The following is a 21022-nucleotide window of genomic DNA, read 5'->3' as shown; positions in this document are numbered from 1 at the left end:
GCAGGTCTAAGTGTCACATTAATGAAATCAGCAGTTCAGCAAGGATTGCCTTTGCTTTTGATCATAATGCTGTTTTTCAGAGTGGCAACACATACAGCATTCAGAGTGAAGCCAGGATTTTACTTAAAGATATGATGATCATTTCTAATTTCAGTTTTCACTGTTGTTTCTGGGGTCTTAAAAGGATGAAACTATTCATAAATTCTAAGTTTTATGTGTGTGCAAGAGTTTTCAGGATTGGGTCTTTTCATAACTCTTCTCTGTAAGGCTTGTAGTCAGCTTAAACACTACTATTTTTTTCAGGACTTACCCAATTTCAGATCTGCCTTGCTTTGCTCTCTTTCCCCTGAATTGTTTCATCCTATTCGAATATATTGGTCAAAAGTTGCTGAATTCAAGGTGATTAAAAATGCAGTTTCTTTCCAACACAATATCATTTTAGTTATGCTAAAATATCATATAATCTTAGTGGTATGTACCTTAAGACTTCACCGAATAGTTAATCAAAAATAAGATGTTCTTTCACTGATAGCCAAATGGATTAATTAACTATCATTCACGTAAGTATAATTTAATAAAACAGACAAAGGTCCCAGCTGAGATCAGGCTATTTAACCTGCTTTCACACACACTCACTGTGGCTTTCAATCTCAAAAAGTTTATCAATTAGTTAATTGATTGGCTGGTTTCATTATCTTAAAAAATATTGGAATAACCAAACTTTTTCCTGTTCACCTGACAGATGCAGGAGGAAAAAAAGAAAAAAGAGAGAGAGAGAGAAAATAAAAAAAAACTTTCTCTTCTATGGAAAGAAACGAAATCTACCTGAGAACTGTTATCAGCTAAAAAATTATTAAATATTGACATGGATTCAAATTTTAAAATGTTCTCTGGAATAGTTTAGCAGAAACACTAAATATAATTTAAGTTCTTTAAAATGAAAGCCAGGGTTTTAGAACCCATTCCTGATATATAGCCTTGGAATTGTTTTATAAAAAGGTACGAAATAATTTTGCTATTGTATAGACAGCCTGAGGCAGAGAGGAAGTAAATTGTCCAAAATCAGAAGACAGGCTACTGGCAAGGCCAGAAAGGATAGATGTTTGAGCCCTAAATCAACAACAAAACTGTATTATTCTGCATGTTCTCCCACTCTTGTATTTTCCTCTCTTTAACTGGCTCGTATCACCGACCTAATTCCGACTTCCTGTAGCCCTGTGGGTGGCAGAAACGAGCAGTGAGGACTGAAGGGAAGTGGGTGCTGCTCAATGTCGCTTTGCTTCCAGAGCTGCTGGCACGTGTTGAGCTGTGTTCTCAGTATCTGTAGGTATTTTTCTACTCTACCTGTGGAGATTTAGTGGTCTTGCTGAGTTATGATTATGTAGTCATGTATATCTAACAAATTTTTAGCAATTCCTTCTTCGTCTGTAGATAGGACTTGAGAGTACACGTGGAAACAATACAGGAGATTGGCATGTTTATTACTCCCACATGACAATATAAGGCTGATGTATGAGAGTGGAAGGGTGCTTGCAGCCAGTTCTGCCAGAGATATGGGCCTTTCTTCACCTAAATTGCAACGTTTCTTCAAACTGGGAATGTGCCTTAAGGCCGTAAGTCTAAGTCTTAGTCCAGTTTGCAGTAGGATGACGTGAGCTAGTGCTCGCCTTGCTGCTCTTGGCTCTTCTCTTCTCCCGAGTGATTTTTACTGTAAGGTTCTGGGAGACCTCAAAAGGGGCGAAGAACAGCAGGCACTGTGGTTGAGCCTTCTTAGAAGGCAAGAGGCTTTCAGAGCAATCTGGGTACCATTTATAACCAGTGACAGGCATCCCCTGATTTACTGCATTTCTGTCTGTAGCTTCTTGTTCACTAGAACTGCCTGAGGCCCAAACAGTTGTGTTATTTGTCGTGTCTCTAGCGCCTTAAAAAGGCATAAGATCTTGTGTGAAAGTGAGTCCCTAGTGACAAAATGCATGTATCACTTCTGAATTTTCATGTTTTTTGACTCCTGTAGAGAACATTATCTGGTAATTTGAGTACTAAAACATTTAGTCATCTTATTTTCGGTATGACTGAATCATCTTTTTAAGACACCTTACAGAAAATCTGTACCATCTGTTACACTTAAAAGGGATACAAATTAGTCATCTTCACACCTCCAAAATGAACTCCATAAGCAAAGAAAAGCAAAAAGAGATGCCATGGGATGCTAACAAGCTGAGGGTGACTTTCTATTTTATTGCAGGAGCCTCTCCCCATTAGCCCCCTACACGGGCTCTTTTGTCGCCATGTCTGGATCCAGAAGCAGGGGCGTAGTGATGAGGCCCTCTTCTCTCTGTCTCTGGGGTACTCCTTTCTCTCCTGCTGCATGAGAACTGCCCTAACTGCTCTCAGACTGACCTGCACTGACTCAGCACGCAGTAGTAATAGAAGCGCATTCTTTAGTAGCCTCTAAGCTTATTTAGACTGCAGTCACTGCATGTTATTCTTACAGAAACAACAATGTATGGGAATGTGGGCTTGGCTGGTAACCATGCAAACTGAAATGTAAAGCCTACACAACTGCTGATGCTGAAGATCATGCAGGTAGTACTTTCTGATTCCAGAAAATAGGTAAAAAGCTCCCACTGCTGTTACCAGACAGACATTTTAGAGCCTATGCATAGCTAAAGGTAATATTTGAGTTAAAGAACTCCTATGATTCTGTTTTCTAATTATTTTAGGGAGCCTTTTGTAAGGATAGTAGATTAATGGGCATTAATTGCACTAATAGACTTTTTCTGCTGCATTAGTCATGCAAAAGAACTTTAGATAATTCATCTTCTCATTGCAGCCTAGAGAGAGTCGATGCCAGCTCCCACAGATATGAGGTTAAGGCAATAACGAAAGGGAAACCACTGCAATCAGATAAAATTGCCTTCTTCGAATCTAAATTGTATTTCATAATCTTAAAAAAAACAAACAAACAAACAAAAAAAAAACTCACTAGGCAGTGTGAAAAGTTATCCATATTCTCAAATCTCTTTGTTCTCCCCAAACTGCTACTTTCTTCTGAGTACTACTCAGGGCATGCTCATGCTTCAGTGAACAATTCCAGAAGTTTTGGACCACACACACAAGCAACCTTGGGCTAATGGACTATCTACATAGAGCTCCAGTGTATTTTGTGTTCAGCACATCTTCAGCCCCATTGTCGTGTGCTTGGAGTAGCTAGTTCAAAACTAGCACGAGTCTGTCTACAGAATGCTGAAGTACCCACTTGACATTGGCATATATTTATGTAAAGTTTCACAGTTCTTTAAAGTCCTGCCTAGATTTTGAAGTGATATGCATCTGCTTCAGGGACAGGAATGTCACTTCTAATGATTACATACAGTCACCCTTAGTAGTTTAAGATTATTTTTTGCTTTGAATGTTGTACTGGTAGATCATAGCAAATTGCATTGAACGGTCTGTACTTTCAGATGATGAGCACACTTACAGGTCTGTGAATAAATTTGCTGCAAAGAGATATATTTATGCCCCAGTTCTCCTGTTTGCTCCCAAAAGACAGACTCTTTTGTCCTTGTGTGGTTCCTGTCTCTGTTGCCTAAATTTGTCAAGTAGATTATTCACCATGAATTATTTTGTTTGCAAAATATTCCAAAAAGGCAACTGCAAAAGAAAAGAAGGCCATACCAGGGCAGAGTAAATCTAATCAAAGAGAACTGGCACATACTAAGAGCTTGCCACACACCTTTCGTGAAATCAATTTAAATTGATTGAAACCCAAGACAGAGAGGTACACACAAATCTACAGCAGTATCCTTTAGTTCTAATTTTCTCTTATCTCTGAGGGTTAAGAGGGATTTCACCTGAGACATCTTACAAGTGATTATGCGAGGTAATATGGAGGTTGGCTGTGACTTCGCTAAAGCTGCATATCTGACAATACCAAATTTTATATCTCCAGTTCAATTAAGTTGTTGGCTTGCCATTCATCAGATTGCCTTCCAGTGAAAAGTTGTGTCAGCCCTTTGGGAGAGTATTTAAACAAGAAAAAATGCCTTTCATGTCAGATTTCTCTTAACAACATTTACCTGGTTTGACTAAAACCCTGAGAATAACACATTCATCGTAGCGGTGGGTTTTATCATGTTCCTGTTATAATTGCCTGCTGAATGTGTTGTGACATACGGAGTTGCTTACAAGTAAATTGTGGGAGAAGGAACATGCCAAACAGCAGTTGATGAAGTTATTATGGCAAACTGTTGAGTCAAGTATAACTCAGACTGTACTGAGCATCAAATAACAATTCACTTTATTAGCGGCAAATGCCAAAACGTAGTCAAGCAATGTAACTGTTTCAGCATCAAAAGTGGCAAAAAAAATGTTTATAGTATGAGAGCTACCTCACTGCTACGCTTGTGCATGTGTCTGTGCATTAACCTCTTTATAGGAGTGTGCTTCTCTGGAAGTAGTTGCTATTTTGCACCCATTTCAGAGTCCGCATGTTAAAAACAAAGGTAGTTATTTTGCAAATTAATATTCAGTGATTATTTCTTCCCTGCCTGCCCTCCTGCCTTTCCTCAACTGAAAGGAAAGGTGACCTGGAAAGTACATAACAGCTTTGAATGTGTAGGAAAAATATAAAAATTACTGTTTGAGAATTCCAGCTATTTATTTTCCCACTTAGAAGTTTGATAATGGTGAGAGGCACTTACACACTGCCACCAGGAAGCATCCCTTGCGGTTTCTGTGTGTCCCTTACTCACCTGAGGCTGGGGAGAAGGCGCTCCCCTGGCCTGTTGCTAGACAGAGCTGTATATACATGTAATCCCATCTCGTCATCAACAGGTCTCAATGCCGCGTACAATTCACATCCTTACTGCCCTCCAAGTTGCAGACAAGGAAGCTGAGGCGAGGGAAGGTGACCATCTTTTTCAGAAGCGTTAGCACTGGGTGTGCTCCCAAGGCCCCTGCTCCCACGGGGAGGGGAAGAGCAGTGTCTTGCCAGCAGGACTGATGGCAGCTAAATGGGAAATAGTTTGTGTTTCGTTTTGGTGAGCCAAGAGGTTAACGGGTAATGCTCCGTAACCTCTCTGAAACTATTTCTGTTGGACATTCTTTAAAGAACAGTGCCAGGAATAGAGCATGCTAGGAAAACAAAGCCATTCCTGCATAGAGAGGCAAGAGTAAGACTGCACTAGAGCTGAGCAGAAAATGTTAGTATCTATTTCTGACAAATGGACATCTGCAAACGCTTTGTGTCTTCTCATGTCCTTTTGTTTAGCTCTTCCGGCCAAAAAGAAAGAGAAGATGCAAGGAGGGAACAAACATGATTTTTCCAGTCTTGCCACCGTGTCTTCTTTTATTTCATTTCCTTACTTCTTTTACTTTCTATTATTTAACTGACTTCAAATCTAAAACTCAAAGTTTTACAGTATCAGGACTTTTCTCTTTTGACAATTTAACCTTTTTAAAATTATTTTTTAAAATGCATTTCAAGGAAACTGGCAAATGAATTAGTTGTACAGGCCAAGCTTTACTGCACAGGGGAAGTGTACATGAATCTGCACAAAAGTTTTATCTGTGTTTATCTAAAGTGCTTCCAGCGTGAGCAGACTGTGTTTCCTAGCAGTTCACTTGTCAGCCTTGCTATATTCTGATGAAAGGAAGAATTTCCAAATATGTTAAAAGAGCTTAATCTGTTCATAAATCCTGTTTAGGTGGTTTGGAGGCACAAAAAAACACAAAGGCTTGTGCTTGTTTGTGTGGAGGCAGTGCTGGGAGTTGCCTGTGCTGGTGAAGGATGGATGGTGTGGTGCAGCTTGCGGCTCTGTTTTGCTTTGAAAACGGGAGTCTTAAAGATTATTTATTGTTGCTTGGCTACAGCTCTTGCTTTTCACCTCTCCAACGCATAAGTCAGGATATTAAGGAAGGCAAAAAGTGTTTTTTTATTGGTGGTGTGTTTTTTGTTTGTTTGTTTTGTTTTGTTTTGAGAAAATGATTTACATTCATGGCTGAAGATGGGGTTCTTAAGAGCTCCTTCTCTTAAGCACTGATGTCCTAAGATACATTGCATTGTCTTGGTTTTCTCTGATGCTGTGCATCTATCTAAAGGTGGCAGCTGTCTGTTCTGAGTACCCTCTTTTACATATGTACAGCCTCCATCTCCCCCTTCTATCTCCTGCCAACATTCAATGAATCCGTGGATTATGGGCCAGAATATTGTCCTGGGTGACTGATGAAACTGATCTGCACCTGTGCTCTCTGCTCTTAATACACAGCTGTGACATTTTTAACCTCATTTTGATTTGAAGCAGCCAAGAGGGGAAGCAAGCCTTTAGAAGGATATATGAAAGAACAAATAACTAAACAATTACAGTCTAATATGCTAAAAATAACAGTCAGTGGCAAATCTTTTCTGTATTAGAATTAATTTAATTAGATGTATTTCCTGGCTGTTCTAGGCAGGTGGATACTTACAGAAATGTGTCAAGGACATTCCTCTACAAATAACCCCTACCCATTTTACTTAATCCAACTTTCTTTTGTGCTGCCCTATCATCCTCTGTGCTGTGGGAGTTTCTGTATCTCCGTCGAGTTACGGGGCAGACAACTTCTTCCATGGGACAGAAGATTCTGAGCCCAGGACCAGTTAAATTCGGGACTTGGACTGAGCATGATGCAGCCTCCATCTGGTGCAAGCCTCCTTCCTGCAGTGACATTTGTGCAGAAGGATGCTTGTAGATGTTTACCCTACAAAGTCTCAGAATCACCGAACAGCTGAGTGTGGAAGTCGTCCAGCCCAAGGCCCCGCTCAGAGCAGGGTGAGTTGCAGCAGGAACTTGTCCATCCAGCCTGTGAATCCGTCCAGGGAGTACCACCTCTTCCAGTGTCGGACCACCCACACAGCATGAAGGATCTTTCCTAAATGTAAATGCCATTTCAGTTTCCTTCCATTGCCTCTTCTCTTCTCACTGGGCACTGGCAAGAAGCATCGGGCTCAATCTACTTTTTTCCCCCAGCACTCAGCAATTACAGACATTGATGAGATCCTCCCGGGCACCTCCTCCAGGCTAGAGAGCCCAAGCTGTCAGCTTTCCTTGCAAGGCAGAAGCTCCCTCCCTCCATCGTGTCTGTCTCCCTTCCCTGGACTTGCTGCATGTCTCTGCGGTAGAGCCCAGAATTGGACCCAGTGCTCCAGGTGTGTCTCACCCATCCTGAGCAGAGAGCAGGGATCATCACCTCCTTTGGCCTTCTGGCAGTGCTTTCCATAATGCAGCCAATCCCACTTTAGACATACTGTAAATAAATATTTTGCTAACATCAAAAGGAAAATATGAAAAATTACTGACTTTTCAGGCACATGAATTTTATGCTCTTTGTTCTCTTATCCTACAGACTATTTTCTTATAGCTCTCCCTATGCCTTCTCTTTTTCAAGGAGACTTTGGTATGGTTCTGTCTTGTTTCTGGCTGATTCATTGGCACTGATAGATTCAGAGGTTTTTACTACCAGGTAGAGGCATCCAAGTATCTGTCATCTCTATAAAAATAGGTTCTGCCACATGTCACAGAATAGCAGGCATTTTGCTCCCTTCTCTCCAAAACAGATACCCTCATGGCCCATTTTGTAGCACTTTGTGCTCCATCATTCATTTTTGTGATGAAATCCAAAGGTGTGCTTTTTTTACCTGGTGACAAAGCTGTTTGAAGGCCTCAGCTTAATTCATCAATTTCTAATAACAGACTGTTGTTGCTATGATGCTTGGCACCATGTGGCCACCATGAGGGTGGTCACAAGAAGAGAAAATGGGAGACCATCCAGATGGGAATCCTTTCCTACCTAAATTGGTAATAAAATCTGACTGAGCTCGTAAGGCCAGGATGTTGCCCCAGGTCCGGAATGTTCCTCTGTGTACACCTTCCTAAATCTTTAATTAACCTAAATGAATTCCTGATGAATTGGAATTTTAGCATGAGATGTATGAAGCCACAGTCTGTTAAATGTGAGTTACACTTCAACCATGAAAGCCAACTCCAAAATGCAGGCATGAGTTGTACCCACCTCCCTGTGTTCACACAATCAGTCCCAAATCAGAGAAATCAATGTTTTTTTGTTGTTGATGATGGTGTTTTGTTGTTGTTTTTTCTTCATTTTCTTTTTCTTCTGTCTGTCTTTTCTTCAAATGCAGTGGGCAGTATTGGTAGCTCCCCAGTGGACAAGATAGTGTGTGTGTGTTGTTGCAAAACTCCAAGACAAATATAAATTGAATAAAACAGACTCAAGCATGTCTTCCAGGGTCTGGCGAGCAGAGAGATAATTAAATTGGGATTTAGGAGACACAAGAAGTTTTAACAGGGAAAATTTAAAGAAAAATCCTTAGAGAGTTCTGCTAAATGTTAGAATAATTATCTTTATTTCTTAAATAGAGCTTTATTAGCTTTTCTTAATTCATTGTTCTTAAGGGTGAATTCATGATACTGCCAGTCTTTGACTGATTAATTTGATTGATTCATCTGATTATTTTTTTATCACACATAATTGTATTTTAAACAAATTATTTGCTTGAAACACAAACTATGCAAGTGAGACACGTAGCTTAAACATTCTTAAACCTTAGGTTTTTTTTAATTTTTTTTAAAAAATATACCTGAAATACCAGAAATATACCTGTTTTATCAGACATTGCCTAAGTGCAATATTTTAGCAGTTTGGCACCAATATATGAAGAAACTGGGACAACCATGGAGCCATGAGGTGACTGTGAGCTCTGCCTTTCTGTCTCATCTTCCTCGTAGGCACTGGCACTCTCCATTCTGCCTGGAATTCTCTGGTGGCAGCATTTCATAGTCAGAGGATGTTCATCTGCAGCCAAAATAAGTCCATTTTCAAGCTGCTCAGCTTTCAGCTCAAATTGTGACCACTCTATGGAAAACAGAACCTCTTGTTAGAATAAGAACAATTAAAAAGAACTGAAAATATTTTTTTTTTTCTGTGGAACAATTTGGATGGATTTCTGTTGAATACTTTCAGTGAAACACTTGCTTCAAGTCTACTTACAGGAGAAAGTAATATGTTGGACTAACATTTTCCTTTATTACATCTTCTCATAAACTAATTGTTTCATTAAAACTTAATTTTGCTTGATTTTTTAGTGTTGGATTACTAGTTCAATCTACAATTTTTAGAAACAGAAATGAAAACTATTGGGAGCAATGTCAGATGGGGGTTCACTAATATTAAGCCTTCCCTTATGCATTTTTAAGCTTTTCTGTAGTTAACAGTATGTTTTTGAAACATGGCAGGGAATTAATCTTGCAATCTGCCGAATTTTGATTTCCCCATGGAAATCAGCCAGGAATAGGCAAGGCCGTAAGCTATGTAAGACTGCCCTTTGCACAAGGGCTGCTCGGGGCTGGCTCTAAGTGACGGCCAAGCACAAGTCCCAGAGGGCAGCAAAACGCTCGGGGTGCCTCAGAGCCAGGCTGCCTGTGGCTGCCCCATGGGAAGAACGAAGCCATCCTGCAAACATCCATCACTGGCTTCACCTTGCTGTTCCCATGGGCAAGGGCAAGTGCTGCCTGCCTAATGGGGGAGGATGCTTGTTTGGGGAAACTGAAAACCCTGATTCCTACCCCAACTACTAATAGGAGTGTTTATAATGTGGACACTGTGGTAGTGTGGATGAAAGCCCTTTCCAGAGTTCTCTATCCACCACTTCAGTCAGGTAAAAAGAAGTCCTTCCCTGTGTACAACTCAATTAACAGAGAAGCTGAGCTTTTTCTCCCACAGCTGAGTGTTGAGCTGAGTGTTGGTAAGAGAAATTTATCTATTAAGATAAACTCCAGCCATATCTGGTTAGAAAGAGTTTTTCTGAATGGCTGCGATTAGCTCTGCTGCCTGTAATCACCAAGCTTTGGTGTCATAGAGTTGGAAACAAGAAGCGAACGTGAGCACCTGGTTGCCTGAAGGTGCCTGGTGGTGTTTCTGTGGCTGTGAGGCAGGGAGCTGGTCTTGGCCATGTGTAAGAGCCAGGCACAGCCAGAAGCTTGCTCTGCCTGGGCACCGCGGTGGTGCTCCAGCTGCTGCTTCAGCCCTTGCCTAGGGCTTGCTTCTTGGGGTCTGCATGTCCTGTACAGTCCCCAAAGGCACTCAGCAGGAAAAAGGAATTGTTTGCATGTGTAAGGGTAGCACCTATTGTAGCTTAACTGGGCAGGGAGGTGGCTAAATAACTGTGGCACCCAGCTGACATACAGGTGTGGTGTTACCTCAAGGTTATGGCAGTTCAGAGGCAGTCTGTTTGCTGAGCGGTGTAGCGTGCTGTATCTTTAAAATCAGACAATGCCTATGTACATAAAGTGTGCCTTCAGTTATTATCGGCAAATAAACCTTTAGTAATGAGGTTTCGGATCTATTGGTTGAGTGTTGATAATAAATCCTCTGTGGAACTGACTTCAGCCCATTAAGCAAGCCTGCTCCTGCCATCGTGGTTGTTAATTTGACGGGACTGTGTCACATTAAGTAGAACAAACATGTTTTCACCCACTCAGCCATCCAGAACCGACATGGCTGTTACTCTAACAACTGGATATTGATTGCAAGCATTCACCCTTCCTGACCTGGGGCTGGTACATGGAAATCGAGCCAGGACTGATTAAGAAATTGCATGTGTTTGTGCACATGTGTGCAGTGTTAACGGTCCACATAAATTTCCAGTCTTTTGAATTTATGTCATGTTAATGCTCTGAGCATGAGATCTGTCACTCGTTTCCTACAGGGGCCACGAAGCCTCATTTATCTTGAATTACTGATTTGTCTCTATGCTTGTACCCATCTGGTCAGACCATGCTTTCAGGGTCCACTGCCCCATATCTAAAAATTTGTTTATTAGCTGCAGCTATAATAAAAACATCTAAGGAAATGTTGAAGGAACAATGAGATTTGTTTCTGGTTTTAATCTCAGGTGTGGGATAAGTCAGTGGGTACAGCATTCTGTGTGTTTCTTTTGTGTGTTCTTGATACAGCTAGGTATAACAGCTTGAACTGGTCCTTTCTGTAGACAAATACGAAAAGAAACAAGTTAACAGGAAAGAAGGAAGGAACAAGGCTTTGAATCTGTTTATGAGAGCAGGCTACCTTGCACTAGAAATGTTCGGAATGTTGTGCTTTCCTCCTGCAAGTTTCCCTCTGCTGCCTACATCACGTCCACACACTGGTGCACGTGCTGTGGGGTTTGAGCACAGGGGATCAGCCCCCATAGCCCCTGCGGCTCAGCTGCCAGAGCCAGCGGGGAAGGTGCCCGCTCCTCACACCAGAAGCAGGAGCTTCTCATTTGCCTCTCTGGGAAGGGGCCTGTGACTCGCCAGCAATTCTCCTGGGGTCGCTGAAGCTGTCTGCCGTGTCTCACCCCAGGCCATCCAGCCTGAATGAAGCCATGGGTTCGCTGAAGGTTTGCTCTCCCTTTGGCGTTTCTCTCTCACTTTGGTTTTCCTGCTGCCTGTGAGGCCTCCACCAGCTGCATATATAGCTCTGTAAAGTTATGCTGCATTCTCTCAGCTTTACTGTTTTCAAAAATAATACTGAGGAGACGATAGCTCCATAATAGCATTGTGAAAACTAAAGTTGTCATATTAAAAATTATTGGTTTCAAAGATATAGCAAATGGATGTAAAAATCACGTTGCTCCTGCACTTCATCACAAAGGAAAAAACAATGCAACTGTAAGGAAAGCAACAACAAACCTTATCTGAATATAGAAAAGAAAGTTAATGGACATGATTCATTCATGTAAAATATAAATACAATACAGTTGAAAAATTCTACCAAAACATGGGGGAAAAAAAGCAGCATAACTAAATAATAAATGAAACGTTACAACCACTAAAGATAAGGCTGATCAAAGAGGGAGAAAAAATCACGCTATATATGTAGAAACCTTTCTCACTACAGTTTTAGTGAAATACTTCTACTTCCTGAAAAGAAAGAACTTACTGAAAAACGATCCATTTAATGGAAAGATTTTTTCCAAGGGATCTCTTGGTATTGAAAGTTCTTTTATTTTCCCACCCTGCTCCCACATATTTGAAATTATCAGAGGAAATGCTGTTTGAAAACCTGCTAGGAAGAACGCGTGGTGGAATGAAACTTAATGTTCTCTTAATACAGCTGGTGAAACAATAGAGCTCGTGAAACAATCAATCTCAAAAATATATTTTGGTCCTCTGTTTTGTGGCGATCATTGGAATTCAGCTGAGTGGACGTGATGATGAAAAGTGACTCTGGCATCTCTGAGTTAGAAGGGAATTAAAGATTCATAGGAGCTGTGCAGAGGGACGGGAGGCTGGAAGCACAACAGAATGCACAATTAGTCACAGGGGAGAAGCCTGCTGTGAATTTAAAATAATCAATACAGGGCTTTTTCGTACTGTTAACGGATGAACATATTACCCCAGAAAATCAGACTCTTCTTACAGAACAGTAGTACTACAGCATAGTGTATAGATATAATCACATAGATAAAGAAAAACATTCATCATGGTGTGACAAGCAATTAATGTCTGATTGTGGCTAGTCAATATTATCATTCTGATTTTGCTATAGTGTTGAATTCTGATGAATGCTTCATTTGGAAACTCTACGGGAGAACTCGCTAGTAGAATTAGTGTTTTGTTTCATTAGTAAAGGCATGCAAAATGATTGTTTTCATTTGTACAGACATTACTGTGTCGGAGCATTATTTAGTAGATGAAAAGATCCTGGGAAAATAAACTATTGCCTTTGGAAGGTTCCCAAAAAAGGAAGCCCTCATCCTTTTGACTTTGTCAAAGCCAGCAGAATCAACCAAGCCCGTTTCCCTGGCACAGCAGGATTCACGTCTGTAGGACTAGGTTGTGCTCCTCCCTTTCGAGGTGGCGTTGGCTTGTGCTGCCTGGTGAGGATAATCCTCACCCAGTACCATGTCTCACACTATGCCCGGGCATTTTGAGAATGCTGGCTGGCCACAGACTGTCTCCCAGACTGTGTCAGGGAGAGTGCTATCAGATAAACATCTCAACCAATGTTATGCCAGTGCTTTATCCTGTGCTGTTCTTTGCGTGCAGATCTATGATGAGCCTGGCAGCAGTAGCAAAGTGGAGCAAAAGGTGCAGAGAGGGGCTCTGTGTTTTGCCAAAACTTGAAGAACAGAGAGCTGGCCTTCATGTTCGTGTCAGTGCTTCCTGAAGATTATTTTTACCCTGGGAGCTGTCACTGACAACATCTTTCTGAAAGCTGTATTTCAGATTGAAGAAACACTTGGGATGGATGTATGATCATGGACGTAGTTAACACCGTAGAGCTTTACTTTGCACTTCATGATCATATAACAGAGATCCGAATGGGAATGGGTATAACACTGACAGCGTAAGAACTCTCCGCTTAAATATCCTCTCTGTAAGTGACTGCGTTTAACCAAGCTCATACTCCTTTTGTAGCCACTTGGTAGAGCTTGGCATTATTGACACAAGGCTTTGCGGACTCTTAACATGAGTTAGCAGAAACCAAAGTTTAAAACTGTACAAGGAAGCATTTGAGTCACCTTTAAAAACAGGTACTGTAGCAAGCATGGAAAGCAGTGCAGGAACCGCTCATCTCCAAGAATACTGCTTATTAGCAGAAACTAATATTTATTATGACTTGCAGTGCAAGGATAAAACAATAAGAAATGAACCTTAGAAAATAACCCTTCCATCCTTTTCTATAAATGCTATTGGTTGCAGAGATTTTCTTGACGGCCAATCCACAGAGCCAAAACAATCATGGTGTCCTTATTAATGGAAGTCTTTCTGTTACGTTCAGTGCATTGCCTTAGATCAGCAAAGGAAGGAAGCGTTTTTAGGAAATCACAACCTGCCTGAACATATTCCTTGAAAATAGACTAAATGCAGTTGATATTATTAACTGTGAATTACACATTGGGAAATTGCCCTCAATCTGTTGCTCATTTCACCAGTCATATTACTTTTCCTTGTTTTGTTTTTCATTTTTGAGACACACTAATGTGTCCTAACATGTCAATGTCTTTCTTATTGGGAAATCCATAACTGCACTCAACTCCAGGTGCCATCTCCCATGTGCTGAAGGGAGGGAAACCCTCCTTTCCCTTGCTTGCTGGCTACGCTCTTGCTAATGCAGTCCCATGGCCTATTTTCCTAGATGGGTACCACACCAAATTGTGTTCTGTTTGTTCACCAGGTCCCCGTCTCTTGTTGTGCAAAGTTACTTTCCAGCCAGCCAGTGCCCAGCCAGCACTGCATGGAGTTCTTCCATCCGAGGTGCGCAGCTCTGCACTGGCATCAGGTTCCTGGGTCCCTCTTGCCAACCATCGGTAACAGACGTAGGGGCTGATCCTGAAGCTTTGATTCATATTTTCATTACAACTGCACCAAGCTGTTGGTGTTTTCATTAGCAGAAGTGTCAAAGTGTGTGGAGCCAATATGTCCAACTTGAAGGAAAGGAAATTAAGTTGAGGAAGCTGGTTGAACCAGGCCTTGATTTCAGCTGCGCTGTATCAGTTTGATTAAATGAAGACTGTGCCGGGCTACCAGTAACATGCAGAGGATTTGATTAAACTGAAATGTACCAGGCAATTATGAAATACCTCTTCAGTAATAACGTGTTCTGCTTCTTTGTCCTTTGCTTCACTTGGTTTCATCTGTTTAAAGGAAAAAATATTCTTCATGTATCAGTGAGCAAATCTGGTCTAAAAATTCACTAGATCTGTTTGACTGAAAAAAACAAAACAACAAACACACACAATTAGAAACTATTATTAGATGGATATTTTGGAGCCTGGGTATGTGCCTAATCTTTGGATCTGCACCTACTTTTACAGTAGAGCAAGATGCGCAGGCTGAATAATTCTGTACTTGCTGATTTTTTTTTTTTTGTAGAAAAAGGTATAAATCTGATTGTCAGTGGAAAAGGATCATTATTTGATCATTATGTTTCAGTTGTGCCTTTTAACTCTGTTGTGTTTTCTTTATAACTAGAAAGGACACAGCCTTGCATTTTTCTCTCAGCATTCTTCCTGTCATTCTTTTACTAAAAGTGCCATGTATTTTTTATATGTGCCACAGGCAGCAATAGTTATGTGACCAGAATGAGAACAAATGTGTAACACTAACATCACTTTGATCGTGCTGAAGAGTCCCCATAGTCATTTTTGTCTTTTGTACGCTTTACTTGGATTGGATGGAATAAAGGTGTCTACCTCGCTGACCTACATATGGTACCTGGGTGGCTTATCCTGCAGAGGAGATCAGAACGTGTTCATGGTACGATGCTGCCTTTCCTTCGATGGAGAGGAGTTGATGATAACAGGGTAAAAAAGTTTAAATCCTCATTGCTATCTTAATAATACTCAGCAATTTAAATGAGAGCGCTCAAGTCTGTTACAGACCTGTGCCCCCTGCAAACCCCCACTACACTTGCCTTAGGATTTCTTAGTATATTCTTTAAAACACTATGTGGCTAGATAAAATGCAGAATTTCATTTTGAAGCTTACAGTATAATTTGGTGTATTTATTCAGGCCGAATTTGTATGCTTATTGGTTTTGGGTACCCATTGAAGTCAGCAGACAGATTCAGGTGCATCCCCAAAACCAACTTTTTGAGAACTTGAACCTGAAATCTATGCCATTACAAATATATTTATTTTTCTTCTTTCCGCATCATCAAGGTTGTTAGTAGTTTCTTATAACAATTGGATTGCTGAAATTGTTATCATTTTTAAGAATTTCTCTCTGAGTAGTGAAAAGTTGCTTTTAAAAATAAAAACACATGTAAGCTTGCCATGTATTTTCACATTTAGGGCACAAATTAGGATATATCAAGAGAAAGCTATTAGGATTTGTACAGCACTAGCATTTACTGTACCAAGTTGCTATTGTGCACACAAAAGACAACTCTCCAATTTGCTGTTCCTTCCCTTGCTGCTTTCAATCACACTGCATTCACTGATGAAAGCACGAAAACTCTTAAGGTCTGGTCTTGTGCTGTGGGCATTCATGGAGAATGTGCAGTGTTAAGGAAGCAGTGGGATGATGGTGATGTTCCAGGTAGAATTTTAACAGGTTCTTAAGGGTACATTATCTCTTTAAATGGGACAAATTAAGTAAAAGACACACTATGAACAGTGCGTGTTACACAGTTTGTCCTTCAGCAGGATCAGTTTGGGATTCTTATCCTTAAAGAAGTTGCCAGTCTGTGTGGCACAGGGCCATTCACTTAGGGAACTGCTGGTGGGTGTAGAAGGACAACCTCAATATTACTTGGTTTATCTCAGGCCAGCTCTTAAATTCTGCTGTCATTGACTGTGGGCTGCTACCATTTTGATTTCTTGTGCTCCTGAAATTTCATGGCCATCAACAACTGCCAGTACTGTTTGTGCACCTGCACAATCCCACATGACAAAAAGGGTTGACGTGAAAGTGGTTTCGTTTTATTTCCTAGCAAGGGAAAGTTAACATTCACCAGCTCTGTGGATGGTTAGTCTCTGCTAGTCCTCTGCAAAATGTTACAAACTATTTGTTCTTGATCCACATTATTCTTTTTAAGAATCTAGTAAACATATCTAACAATTGTACAGAAACTTACTAGAATACACTACCAATTCTCAAAAGAGAATTTACTTTCAGATTTGGTATAGGAGCTGCTTGCTGGATAGCAGTTGGTGGAAGCGATGGAGAAATATAGGCTAAAGAAGGTGACAGCCTAGAAAGTGGCTGTGGGAAAATGGTGCGTGTTTGTCAAAATAAGATGAAATAGGTGTTCCTATAGCTCCTACTGTTTTTCTGCCTGCAAAATTTAGTATGTCTATCATCGGTATGTTTTTGAGAGATAAGAAATGAGGTCTGAAGAAAAAAAATCCTATAACGTTTGCTTAAGAAAACCAGTAGTGAATAAGTACAGACCACATCTTTGTTTTCTGTCTGAATTTTTGTGACATATTCTTTAAACGTGAGTAAGACTTGTAGCCTTGAACCTACCTATGACAATTCAATAGCCACTTCTATTTTCCTGCCATGCTGTCCTTTAAACATCAGGGAGGGAAGAAAGGAGTCTTGTTACTTCGTCCTCAGCATTTGTCATATGCCTTCCATTTGTGTAGCTCCTAGAATACTATTTTTATTTCATGAGCAGAGAGTATTCAGAGCATGGGTATATTCTACCAATGAACTTCATAAGTAGCAGTTTTCGGTAGCTGGCACATTAGTGAGTTGAGGAAGGACACATAATCCTAAAGCACAACACTTGGGTAAATGCAAAGGCTTTGTTGCTGTTCTACATTGCCAAACTAGGTATGAAAACTAGTTAATAATATTGTCTCTATGCCTTTCCAAACACTTTACATTAAAGCCCCACAAAGAAATCATTGGGGAGAAAAAAAGAAAAAAAAAAAAGAAAAAAAAAGATAGTTTTAATACCGTAGGAGTAAGTACAAAACAGAGGCAAACTAGCTGTTTTGGTCCTGTTCTTTTAAGGCAATTGCCTACAACAAATAAGCAAATGCCCAAACTGCTTGCTTGTTATTGGACTCATTAGAGAGACGATGAGCCTGTCACCAAAGACAGGGGACATTGAGAGAATGAGTTTTCAAGGAACAAGCAGACCAATGCTGTCAGCAATCTCTCTTTAATGAGAATTCATATGAGTTTCTATTCAGCATTCTTTATTCTGGCTTTAAAAACTTAAATAGAGTTTTACCTGCAAAACTGGATGACAAATTGGCACCTAGAAAATGTGTGGAGTCCTTTTCCTAGTGAATGTTCTAATTTTTACTTAGTGATTAAAAACAATTTGCCTAAAGAAAATTAAAACCCCTTATATCTTCCCTGTATGTATTGCACAAATTAAGTGATTTTTTTTTCAAGAAACAGTATTTCTAATGTAAACATAAAGCATGTACCTATTTTTTTTCCTATATCCACAGAAATCTGAATTTTCCAGCTCATATTCCATGAAGAGCTTTGATTAAAAGAAAAAGATACAACGTACACCACAAAGTAAGTAACTGATTTTTTTTCCCGTCATGTACCACAGATGTACCACATCTTTTAAAAGTTATAATTAACCGCGTTTTTAGCTAGCTGGTTAGATATTCTTTTTAGTTGCTACTGTGTGAGAAATGGGGTATGATCTTACATCCTGTAAAGGAACTGCTACAGAATTTTCAAAGTCTTTATCTCTTTGAAAGATTGAAGTCACATATCCTAATGCATGTCTTGCTGTCTGAACAGGACCCTTAGCTTAGATACTGATGAGCCCTTGGAATGAGGCCTGCTGCTGGGCCAGTCTTTGGAACATTAAGAAATCCACAGTGTGATGGTGTACATACTATTCTGTGTTTTCACATGTATATGGAGTGAATTATGAAATATTAGCAAGTTTCTCCTTGGAAGACTATTAGCTAAGCAATAAATCAGCAAAGGATACCTCAGTGTGATGAAACTGTTGTAGCCCAGGATTATTACAACACATGGGGCACCATCAGAGGACTCTAATCCCTCTCAGGAAAAGTAATTTATTACAGCAACATCCTCTGAAATTCCCTTATTAATACTAAAGTTGTTGGGATGAAACATTTGGCAAAGCAATATTAGCATTGCTAAGCAGATTGCATATAGTCCCTTTCCTTTTATGAGTTCACATCAGTACTCTCATTAATGAAACCTTTCACAGAATACAGCTATCAGATTTTAAATCAGAGATACAATGAAAGCAAAAGTGTTGTATTTGATGCAATTTGACAATAAATATCTTCTTTTTAATTTTAACAATAACATATCAAAAGCATATACCTTAAGTAGGTATGAAATCCCATATTCTGCTTTAAAGAGTGGCCCAGTAATCCCCTGGTGTGTTTGAAACTATGCAAAACATTCTTTGCGGGCAGGATACTTCCAAGCCTGGGCGGAAATGTGGAAGCGGATTCTCATTGTATCTTTGGCACACAAACATGCATTTCTCTGGAAAAAAGTGGAAAATATTGAGCTATCTTTAAGAGGCTTTGGTGTCACCCAGTGCTGAGAATTGGCACTAAGGTAGCTTGCTGTCGGTGGCTGTGTGCTGGTTTCTTGACAGACACCAGGAGAGGCACGATATGCCTGGACTGGAGGTAGGAGGAGAGATCAGTCACGCCAAAGAGCGTGTGGGTCACTGTGTCTGTGCAGGCTGGACTGAACACCACTGACTGCTTTAACAAGGACATAGTAGCCGAGAGCAGTTCTGTCAAGAAATACTTTTACCGCCTGAACAGTCAGGTTTCAAAGACCATAAAAGTGTCTTGGAGTGAGATCTGTCCCATATTATTTCCATATGTTGCCTTTCCTGAAGGGAAAAAACAGAGTATCTGCTAGGCCTTTGGAGAAAGCTGGGGAGAAAAATCAGCTCAGAGATCTTTCCCACCTCTCTCAGTGTTAGGTGAAAAATTTAATCACACTTGCAGAGTCTAAGGTAGACAAAGCTCAAACGTGATGAGGTATTCAAGCAAAAAAAAAAAAAAAAAGATAAACATTAGCAACTGAGAAGTGACTTCTGTAAATCATTGAATGTACTAGTGGGTTTTTGTTGTTGTTTCAGTTTGGTTTTGTTAGGTTTGTGTGTGTGTGCATAGCTCCTTTACTCTAGAATGTGTACAGAAAACTATTTGGAAATGTCTTATCTCATACATAACTGATGATCAGAACTGAGTAGACATTTGAAGTTTTTTGTCTTTTTCCCAACTGTTGCAGTTCTGCCCAATCTTTTGGGGAAAGGCAAATGTCGATAGTCTGTTCTGAAACAAATGGAGAACCGTATGTTCTCCTTCTCCCAGCTACACGGCTGCCAGCGCACCCGGTACGTGACCAAATGCAGTCACCAGCAGTCAGCACACATACAGTGGGGCATGTAGCAACCACTGCATCTGGTCCTGAAAATGTTCTGGTGTGACGATGCCAAGCACCCATTCTGATCACAGGTGTTGCCTTTCTGAGCCCTGAAGGCCAGGTAGCTTGTCTGGTAGGTCATGCCTGGAGGGCTTCCTGAGGAGGGGCAATGGGAGAGCAGGCATTGAATTGCATGGGTGAACCATAGTAGAAGCTGAATGTCCGTTTATTGACAAACTAAGAGCCAGCTTCTGAAAATATTTCCTCGTAAATGTAACACCACTCATTTAAGTAAAGTTATGCAAAATTATGTTTGCACAGCCAACATTATTTTTGTTCTCATTTTCTACAGTTCTCAATACCTAGCAGTTTTATTTTCTCAAGTAAACCTTTTAATGACCAATGTCTCCTGTAACTCCTAATTCTGTCTACAAAATCACGTATGTTTCAAATTCACAATGAATTCATTTTTGGAGCTTCTGGATGCTTAGGACATTTGAATTTTTGGCCCCTACTCTTAAATAGGCCCAATTGGGCAAAAGCAGAGAAGCAATCATGCATGGATTCACAATCAGATTTTTAAAGTATTGGCCAGGATATGCTTAACAGAAATGCCATAAACCTGTAAAAGAGTTACAGCTATTCCTGGTAGCAATAGTAAAACTTCAAAAGCCTTACTCTGCCCTTGTCCTATAATTTCATCTTCTGTTTTTCCTTTGTGTATATTTCTCAGACAAAATGCTAACAGCAAAATCATTCCAGACATGTGTCTTCTATTAACTTGTTGAACTCAAGAAACTTATAACACTCCATTAGAACAATTTCCCCTCTCCTTAAGATGCCCTGCCACAAATCATAGAGCAACTTTAGGCATTACTGGCTTGTACCTGGAAATATTGTAGTACAATTAAATAAAAAAAAAAAAACAAATAAAATAAAATAAAATAAAATCTTTTTTTTTCTTTAAAAAAAGAGAGTAATTAAAAAAAAAAATGTTTAATTCTGAACTGTGGTTCAGAGGCACTGCTGTCTTCTGCTCCAAATTATCATAGATGAATTTGATAGCCTGAAGTTGTGTTAGCTGAGATTGATTGAAACATCAGTTGGGTTTAATCCTGCTTGTTGG

The 21022-nt window shown here is 40.1% G+C and overlaps 1 long non-coding RNA gene across 1 annotated transcript in view; it reads left to right on the top strand.

Annotated features, from left to right (window-relative positions):
- The window catches only part of LOC137857856 (uncharacterized), a 197891-nt gene that overhangs the window by 59090 nt on the left and 117779 nt on the right, over positions 1 to 21022 (top strand). Inside the window, exon 3 of the long non-coding RNA XR_011097298.1 lies at positions 17961 to 18033. This is a non-coding gene — a long non-coding RNA (uncharacterized lncRNA). The remainder of the gene's footprint in view (positions 1 to 17960; positions 18034 to 21022) is intronic.

The sequence above is a fragment of the Anas acuta genome, chromosome 5, assembly GCF_963932015.1.
Source record: "Anas acuta chromosome 5, bAnaAcu1.1, whole genome shotgun sequence".
In the NCBI taxonomy this organism is placed as follows: domain Eukaryota; kingdom Metazoa; phylum Chordata; class Aves; order Anseriformes; family Anatidae; genus Anas; species Anas acuta.
Note: the sequence above shows the minus strand (reverse complement) of the source record. Positions and strands in the feature narration are given on the sequence as shown.